The 10,126-nt window shown below is 49.1% G+C and overlaps 1 protein-coding gene across 2 annotated transcripts in view; it reads left to right on the top strand.

Moving 5' to 3' along the window:
* The first annotated feature begins 1,254 nt into the window (after window positions 1-1,254).
* Window positions 1,255-10,126, top strand: part of LOC144605328 (F-actin-monooxygenase mical1-like) — a 92,963-nt gene continuing 84,091 nt past the window's right edge. For both annotated transcript variants that reach the window (XM_078420456.1, XM_078420455.1), the window contains exon 1: window positions 1,255-1,301. The gene's annotated coding sequence lies outside the window, so the exon portion shown is untranslated. The remainder of the gene's footprint in view (window positions 1,302-10,126) is intronic.

The raw sequence follows: 10,126 nt of genomic DNA, 5'->3' as shown, positions 1-10,126 counted from the left end.
TTTCAACATATGACAGTCCCGCCATTCCGGGAATTAACCTAGTAAACCTACGCTGCACAATGATCTTGTATGTTTTCTTTTCCACCAGGAGGCCTCTGCTCCACTTGCAGCTGACCCACCAGCTCAGACTGAACCCTCTTGTCAAACCCACTTCACGTTGTTCCATTGCCTGTATGTGTCTCCAGGCTAAAGAAGTGGTCTCGACCCGAAAGGGTCTCGTCACCCATTCCTTCTCTCCAGAGATGCTGCCTCTCCCGCTGAGTTACTCCTGCATTTTGTGTCTCTCTCTCCAGGCTGGCTGTCTGGTTATTTACAAGATCTTTGTTTGTTTGATACACCTTATCCAGTTAGGTTTAGTTTTAGTTTGGTTTAGTTCAGTTCAGTATCATTTTGAGCATCACAACCCAGGATGTGGCCAACTGTTGCTGTGAACTTAAACAACTGCAGTGAAGTAAGTGCCAGCAGTCAGGGTACTCGACCGGTCTCGACCCGAAACGTCACCCGTTCCTTCTCTCCAGAGATGCTGCCTGACCCGCTGAGATACTCCCAGCATTTTTCGTGTCTTATCTTCGGTTTAAACCAGCATCTGCAGTTCCTTCCTCCACGAAACTCTCTCTCTACTGGCTTTGGTTTCACTGCAGAGCTGCAAGCCGCGAGTTGCAGGATTAGACACAAAATGCCAGAGTCACTCAGCAGGTCAGGCAGCATCTCAGGAGAGAAGGTGTAAGAACATTACTGCAGATGCTGGTACAAGTCGAAGGTATTTATTTCACAAGATGCTGGAGTAATCTCAGAGAGACGGGCAGTATCTCTGGAGAGAAGGGATGGATGGATGGGTGACGTTTTGTGTCGAGGCCCTAAACCTGAAGGCTGAAGAAGGTTCTCCTCCAGTAACGTCACCTGTTCCTTCTCTCCAGAGATGCTGCCTGTCCCTCTGAGATTACTCCAGCATGTTGTGTCTATCTTCGGTTTAAACATGCATCTGCAGTTCCCTCCTGCACAACCTGCAGGATTATTTGCACTGGTTGTTACTTCAGCTAAAGTGCAGGGTCTTCCCTTGATTAAGGACCAGTGCATTGACAGAAAGCTCCCCCTGACAACGGCGTTGCAAGTAAAGTGGGGGGGGAGGGAGGTCAGTACCATCGCTCGTCACCTCTGCTTTCAAAGTGCTGTTCCCTTATCCACTTCCTGATTGTGTAACTGACTGTGAATCGGAACCCGCCCATGCTGGCTGGTGAAACAGCAAACAGCATCTACACTCAGGAGCAGCTGCAGACAGACATCTGTGTGGAGAAGACGGGGTAAGTCTGATGCAGTGTCTTTCTCTGTGCCTGTGGCTTCTGCAAGGATATTTGTTGTGCTTTCTGCAACACTTACTGTGTGCATTTTCTCTTATAATTGTGTGAGCTTCCTTGCATGTAATATCCTTTGCAGCTTAGTTTATTGTGGCGAGTTCCGAGGTACAGTGAAAAGCCTTTGTTGCTCGCTAACCATCCAGCAAGCAGAAAGACAATACGTGGTTACACTCGAGCCATTCACAGTGTGTAGATGATACATGACAAGGGAGGTGTTCGTTAACCATTTAGAACTGAGATGAGGAAAAGCTTTTCCAGTCAGAGAGTTGTGAATCTGTGGAATTCTCTGCCTCAGAAGGCAGTGGAGGCCAATTCTCTGAATGCATTCAAGAGAGGGGTAGATAGAGCTCTCAAGGATAGCGGAGTCAGGGGGTACGGGGAGAAGGCAGGAACGGGGTACTGATTGAGAATGATCAGCCATGATCACATTGAATGGCGGTGTTGGCTCGAAGGGCCGAATGGCCTCCTGCACCTATCGTCTATTGTCTATTATTCACAAAATGCTGGAGTAACTCAGTGGGTCAGGCAGCATCTCAGGAGAGGAGGAATGGGTCTTCAGTCTGAAGAAGGATCTCAACCCGAAACGTCACCCGTTCCTTCTCTCCAGAGATGCTGCCTGACCCGCTGAGTTACTCCAGCATTTTGTGAACAAATACCTTCGATTTGTACCAGCGTCTGCAGTTATTTTCTTACAATACATGACAAGGGAATAATAACGTTGAGCGCAAGTTAAAGGCGGCAAAGTCCGACCAAGGATTGTCCGAGGGTCACCAATGAGGCAGGTAGTAGTTCAGCACTGCTCTCTGGTTGTGGTGGGATGATGGTTCAGTTGCCTGATACGGAGTGCTTCCTCCTCCCCCCCTGAACTGGTTGATGAAACTGTATTATGATCACTCCAATGATAGGCAATGCTCTGGGTCGAATCTACTTGACCATATACTCTAAGGCATGAAAAACTGCACCTGGTTCATGTACTAACCCAGTATTTCTCCAACACATACTTGGAACAAAGGTAGAATAGCTATTTTATTCCGTTGAAGGATGATTGCAGTTCTACGCTGCATTTGTTCTATGTACCTTTTCATGCCTCTAGATTACTCTGCCTGACCTGCTGAGTTACTCCGGCATTTTGTGTTTTATTCAAATAGATGTTGGCTTGTGATATTCCATGCATCCTGGTATTGTGCTAATGGTAGACCGCAAAAAGCTGGAGTAACTCCGGGTCAGGCAGCATCTCTGGAGAAAAGGAATGGGTGACGTTTCGGGTCGAGACTGAAGAAGGGTCTCGTCCCGAAACGTCACCTAATCCTTCTCTCCAGAGATGCTGCTTGACCCGCTGGGTTACGCCAGCCTTTTGCGTCTGTCTATATCTGCAGTTCCTGCCTACCCATTTAGTATCGTGCTCAGTAGCTTTTCCTAAAGTCGCCAACAATCAGTCATCATTAACATTTATGCCTGCCTGTGATATCTCTGATACTACTTTGTTTGGACACTGGCAGATGTGTGTGACAGGTACAGATGTTGATGCCGATCAAGGTTATGTCCGCAACACAAAAATACTAACATGCCCATACCTCTAGCTTCCCTCTCCCCTGTCTCTCATTCTGAGGAAGGGTCTCGTATGGTCATAGTGATAGGAGTAGAATTAGGCCCTTCAACCCATCAAGTCTACACCATTCAATCATGGCTGATCTATCTCTCCCTCCTAACCCCATTCTCCTGCCTTATTCCCCATAACCTCTGACACCGATACCAATCAAGAATCTATCTAACTCTGCCTTAAAAATATCCACTGACTTGGCCTCCACAGCCTTCTGTGGCGAAGAATGGGTGACGTTTCGGGTCGAGACTGAAGAACTCTCCAGAGGTACTGCAAAGAATGTGGCAAAGAATGCCACAGATTCACCACCCTCTGACTAAAGAATTTCTCCTCATCTCCTTCCTAAAAGAACGTCCTTTAATTCTGAGGCTACGACCTCTAGTCGTAGGCTCCCCCACTGGTGGAAACATCCTCTCCATATCCATCATCCTGATCTCGACCCGAAACGTCAATCTATTCCTTTTCGCCAGCGATGCTGCCTAACCCGCTGAGTTTACTTCAGCATTTTGTGTCTTATCCTTCTTTAAATAACCTCTGGGGCGTATATAATATTCTGCAACTGCTGAAGCACTTTTGAAATACCGCGCAGTCAGTGCTGCAATTAGGAAATACCGCTGTCAATTTGTGCATGGCAGCTTACAGTGACGGTCCACGTCATTTTGACCACATCATCTATTTATTTTTTAGTGGTTTTATTTATGTATAAAGACAAGGGTCAAAATCTCCACATTTTTCTTAAAATAACGCCGTGGGAATTACTAAATTTCCTCTTTGCAGGTGCCAATGGGGGTTTGGTTTGAGATTGCACAGTGTCCTCTGAGTGTCACAGTGTAGGCAAAGCTTTTGTGCCCAAATCTCTGGTGTTGGCTTGGAATCCCCATTCTTAGAGTCATAGAGTGATACAGCGTGGAAACAGGCCCTTCGTCTCAACTTGCCCACCCCGGCCAACAATGTCCCAGCTACACTAGTCCCACCTGCCTGCGCTGGGTCCATATCCCTCCAAACCTGTCCTATCCATGTACCCGCCTAACTGTTTCTTAAACGGCGGGATAGTCCCAGCCTCAACCACCTCCTCTGGCAGCTTGTTCCATGCACCCAACACCCTTTGTGTGAATAAGTTACCCCTCAGATTCCTATTAAATCTTTTCCCCTTCACCTTGAACCTACGTTCAACCTATTTTTCTGTCTCGGAGCTGTGCACCAGTTACAACGAAGGCAGCTGAGGGACAATCCCCTGGCTACTCATTCAGCACATCCCGTAAAATGAATAGAGACAGGGTGACAAAGGACAACAGTAAGGCGGCATGGTGGCGCAGTGGTAGAGTTGCTGCCTCACAGCGCCAGGGACCCGGGTTCGATCCTGACTACGGGTGCTGCCTGTATGGAGTTTGTACATTCTCCCCGTGACCGTCATCCGGGTGCTCCGGTTTCCCCCCACATCTGAAGGATATGCGGGTTTGATGGTTAATTGGCTTCTGAAATTTCCCCCCTAATATGTAAGGAGTGGATGAGAAAGTGGGACATCACAGAACTAGTGTGACAGAAAATGCTGGAGTTACTCAGCGGCTCAGGCAGCATCTCTGGATAAAAAGGAACGAGTGACATTTTTTTTGGGCCGAAACCTTTCTTCTGATGAAGGGTCCCGACCCGGAGCGTCACCTATCCCTTCTCTCCAGAGATGCTGCCTGACCCCGCTGAGCTACTCCAGCATTTTATGTCTATCTTCGGAGTAAACCAGTATCCGCAGTTCCTTCTTACACTTGGAACTAGTATGTACGGATGATCGCTGCTCGGCGTGGGCTCGGTGGGCCGAAGGGCCTGTTTCCATGCTGCCTCTTTAGCTCAGACCAAACGGCAAAGTTGCATCTTGGCGTTGAGAAGCAGTTGAATGATGTGACCAGTGGATGATTTAAGCGAGGCAACGATTTCCAAACCCAAATGGGTTTTTTCCATCCGCCCTTCACACCTGCAAAGCCCAAATGTGCGCAGGTTTCTGAAAGAAGCGAGAGGCCCACACTTACACGCAGCAGTGTTGCAGGTCTCACAAGTGAGGTGACCACACGTCCAACACCGAATGTGCAGCACAGACAGGCCTCAGTGCAAAACTATGACTTCAGTGGAATTGTATTTCCATCGTGCTGAGTAATCGCGGTCCCAGTTGGTTCAAACAGTTGGCAACAGGCTCAGAGCTGTTGGATCAAGTGGCAGCGTATGTTGTGTGGTATTTGCATGTTCTCTTCCACTTTGCAAGAGGAACGTGGTGAAAGCAATGCTTCAATCACACCATGGTCAAAACAGGAAATTCAGGGCGAGAGAGTTTAATTTAGTTTAATTTAGAGACGCAGCATGGAAACAGGCCCTTCGGCCCACCCTGCCCATGCCGGTCATCGATTCACGTTCACACTAGTTCTATGTTATAATATATATTCCTTTATTTGTCCCACACTGGGGAAATTTGCAGGGTTACAGCAGCAAAGTGCATAGCAAGAGACATTCATCTATATACTAAAACTCTCGTTTGTTATCTTGTTTGTGACTGAACTTCAGCCAAAACGGTACGCGATAGCGTGACAATTTTAGGCCCACCTTACTCACCATTGTCACTTTAGTGATAATGCAAGTAGTTTTATTGAAATCAGTGTTATATTTTTAAAGTTATTCACATTTTTAAGTTTAATAGGAGGGGAGGAGGAGGGAGGAGGGAGGGGGGAAGGGGGGGGGCGAAGGGAGAGGGGAGGGGGGAGTTGAGGAGAGAGGGGAGGGGAGGGGGGGGAGACAGGGTGCTGCACCAATGCAGGAGAGGTTTGGGCCCAACGGGTCCACTTGGTCTAGTTATAACTAAAAATAAAGATAAGGATAAATTGGCATCATTTACTGTGTTTTTCCTTTACTGTTGACTGCTCTGCTGGGAGCAGTGCTGGTTGTGCAGTCTCACAGCAGCGGGAAGGAAGGACCTCCTATATCTCTCCTTCACGCACTTGGGGTGAAGGAGTCTGTCACTGAAGGAGCTACTCAGTGCATTGACAGTGTCCTGCATGGGGGTGGGAGTCGTTGTCCAGCAGCGACGTTAACTTTGCCATCATCCTCCTCTCTCCCACCGCCTGCACTGAGTCGAGGGGGCAACCCAGGACAGAGCCGGCCTTCCTGGCCAGCTTGTCGAGTCACTTCCCCTCCGCTGCTGAGATGCTGCTGCTCCAGCAGACCAATGGCTGATCCCATTTATCCCATTTTCCCATTTTCTCAGCCACTCCCTACACACCAGGGGGCAATTTACAGAGGGCCAATTAACCGACAAACCCGCACGTCTTTGGGATGTTGGAGGACACCCGCCTGGTCACAGGGGGAACGTGCAAACTCCACACACACAGCAGCAACCGAGGTCAGGATGGCACCCGGGTCTCTGGCGTCGTGAGTCAGCAGCTCTCCCAGTTGCTCCACTGTGCAGCGTTCATGTTATAGGTGGGCAACCTCCCATCTGATTATCAGTTGACATTATTTCCTCACAGAGGCATCGTCGCCAATCTAGATTGAGTGCTAATGGCCGACACCCTCTGGAGGACAGGAGAAGGAGGAGGAAGGGGGAAAAGTGGGAGAAAGTGGAAGAGAATCCTGGACTAGAAGGAAGACAGGTGGAGAGGACAGGATGGACTCAAAATGTTGGAGTAACTCAGCGGGACAGGCAGGATCGCTGGAGAGAAGGAATGGGTGACTTCTCAGGTCGAGACCCTTCTTCAGACATCTTCATAGAGGATAACAGGTATAACAAGTATAACAGAGCTTTATTTGTCGTTCGGTACCGAAGTACCGAACGAAACTACATAGCAGTCATAGAAAAAAAAAGAACACAAGACACATGACCCCAACACAAATGTCCATCACAGTGACTCCAAACACCCCCTCACTGTGATGGAGGCAACAAAACTTCCCCTCTCTTCCCCACGCCCACGGACAGACAGCTCGTCCCCGACCGACCCGCACAGTCCCCGCACCGGGCGCTGAAACGTCTCGCGGCCGAACCGGGCGATGAAAGGCCCGCGACCAAGCCTTGCGCAGCTAAGTCCCGCAGCCGAGCCGCACCAGCGGTGAAAAGTCCCGCAGCCAAGCCGCACCGGGCGGTGTTAAGTCCCGCAGCCGAGCCGCACCAGCGGTGAAAAGTCCCGCAGCCGAGCCGCACCGGGCGGTGTTAAGTCCCGCAGCCGAGTTGCACCGGGCGGTGTTAAGCCCCGCAGCCGAGCTGCACCGGGCGGTGTTAAGCCCCGCAGCCGAGCTGCACCGGGCGATGTAAAGTAAAGTCCCGCAGCCGAGCCGCACCGGGCGGTGTTAAGCCCCGCAGCCGAGCTGCACCGGGCGGTGTTAAGCCCCGCAGCCGAGCTGCACCGGGCGATGTAAGTCCAGCGGCCGAGCCGCACCGGGGGATGTTAGGCCCCACAGCCGAGCCGCACCCCGCGCCGTGAGGAAGAGAAAAGTTCCCCACACCCACCCACCCACACCCACCCCCCACACACCACCACCCCCTCCCACACATACACAACCAAAAAAAAATATATAAAAATCATCCCAACACTGACACTCAACAAAAAAAAGACGGACAGACTGCTAGTCAGCCGCTGCCGCTGCCGGGATGTTATTGACCAATAGATTACATTTTGGGCTCCCTGATATAAACCCAACTGTGGAAGTCAGAGGTATCAGTAATAGAAGCATAAAAAGCATTGAAAATAGGTGCAGGAAAAGGCCATTCGGCCCTTCGAGCTAGCACCGCCATTCAATATGATCTTGGCTGATCATCCAAAATCAGTACCCTGTTCCTGCTTTTTCCCCATATCGCTTGATTCTGTTAGCCCAAAGAGCTAAATATAACTCTCTCTTGAATACATCCAGTGAATTGACCGCCACTGCCTTCTGAGGCAGAGAATTCCACAGATTCACAACTCTCTGGGTGAAAAAGTTTTTCCTCATCTCAGTTCTACATGGGCTGATTCATATCATATCATATCATATATATACAGCCGGAAACAGGCCTTTTCGGCCCACCAAGTCCGTGCCGCCCAGCGATCCCCGTACATTAACACTATCCTACACCCACTAGGGACAATTTTTTTACATTTTTACCCGGCCAATTAACCTACATACCTGTACGTCCATCTTGGGTGGAAACTGAACCTGTCTTGAGGAACACAATAATTAGCCTGGTTAAATGTTTTAATATCTTTCATGGGTCATCAGTATTGTTTGTACGGACAGCACTGGTTACCGTAGGTTAAGATGCGCGGGGTTGCCATCTTGAACCGCTACAGTCCATGTGTGTAGAAAGGAACTGCAGATGCTGGTTTGTACCGAAGATAAACACAAAGTGCTGGAGTAACTCAGCGGGTCAGGCGGCATCTCTGGAGAAAAGGTATAGCTGACGTTTTGGGTCGAGAACCTTCTTCAGACTGAGAGACAGGGGAGAGGAAAACTAGAGAAGATGTACAAAGAACAAATGAATGTAAGGCATGCAACGATGATCAAGAAAACGTGGATCCCCCAATGGTCCATTGTTGGCTGTGGAGAAGGTGATCACGAGAAACTCACGACGCATAGTGTCACCTATACCTTCTCTCCAGAGATGCTGCCTGACCCACTGAGTTACTCTAGCATGAAGAGTCTATCTCTGGCGTAAACCAGCGACTGCAGAAGCTTCCTACACGTGATATCTCTGATATTGTTTTGCTTGGACACGGGCAGATGTGTGACAGGTACAGATGTTGATACTGACGAAGGGTCGGTCCTGAACACAAAATGACAAAATATATCCCATGGTACATTGCTGCGTGGCTGAGCTGGTCTCGACCCGAAACGTCGCCCATTCCTTCTCTCCTGAGATGCTGCCCGACCTGCTGAGTTACTCCAGCACTTTGTGAATAAATACCTTCGATTTGTACCAGCATCTGCAGTTATTTTCTTACACTCTTTGTGTCAAAGAGTCACAGGATCATAGTCACACAGCACAGAAACAGGCCCCTCGACTCGACCCCTCCTGTGCCGACCAAAATGCCCCATCTATGCTAGTCCCATTTGCCCATGTTTGGCCCATATCCCTTGTACTGGAGTATCCCTTGTGCTGGAGACTGTGCCAGAAGTGGAATCACTTCATTACCTCTGAAAGCCTAAAGCCTCGGGAACATTCCAAAGCCCCGTGAACACACCAACAGACACGTGAACATGCCTCAAGCCTCATCATCTCACACAAGCAATTACAGGAACATTGTCTTTTAGATTTCTCTTTCTCAGCACTATATTTCTTTCCTCTCAGCTGATGATTAGTTTAGAGACATAGCGTGGAAAGAGGCCCTTCAGCCCACCGAGTCTGCGCAGACTAGCCCCTCCCCCCCCCCCCCCCCCCCCCCCCCCCCACCTCCCGCAGCCCAACACTACCCTACACACTAGGAACAATTTACAAGTTTAACCGAAGCCACTTAACCAACAAACCTGTGCGTCTTTGGAGTGTGGGAGGAAACTAGAGATCACCCGGGGGAACCTGGTCAGGAGGTGAACATACAAACTCTGTTCGGACGACATCCTTAGTCTAGGTCGTACCCGGGTCTCTGGTGCTGTAAGGCAGCAACTCTCCCGCTGTGTCACTGCATCAAGACTTGGGTAAAGTGAAGAAAAAAAGTGGAGGAACACAATGGGTTGATCAGCATCTATGGGGGAGGAAAGAATTGTTAATGTTTTGGGTTGAAACTCAGCATCAGGGCACCACACTGGATTGTGCATCCAGCCTGCCCAATCCCTTAAGAATTTTATATGTTTCTATAAGATCCCCTCTCATCCTTCTAAATTCCAGTGAATATAAGCCCAATCTATTAAACGGAGATGACTTCAAACCTTTAAGATGGTTATATTTGACCCTTTGGAGTTTTTTTCCCCAAAGAAGAACTTGAGAGTTGTTTCTGCTGTTGTAGCCAGTATTTATTGTTCAACCAGGATCGTATTGCTGTTTGTGGGTGGTAGCTATGTGGAAATTCTGTGCTGTTTCTGCTGTACCATTGTTACAGCTGTTCTTCAAAACCAAAAGTACGTCAATGGCTGGAAAGTGCTTTTGGCAGGGCTGAGATATTATAGGCATAATATGACGCTTTTTAACAACGTTTTACGCCTTCTAGCCTAGCAAGACACAGCGTAGAAA

This window comes from Rhinoraja longicauda, chromosome 24 (assembly GCF_053455715.1).
Source record: "Rhinoraja longicauda isolate Sanriku21f chromosome 24, sRhiLon1.1, whole genome shotgun sequence".
In the NCBI taxonomy this organism is placed as follows: Eukaryota; Metazoa; Chordata; class Chondrichthyes; order Rajiformes; family Arhynchobatidae; genus Rhinoraja; species Rhinoraja longicauda.
This window is presented reverse-complemented; position numbering and strand designations above follow the sequence as displayed.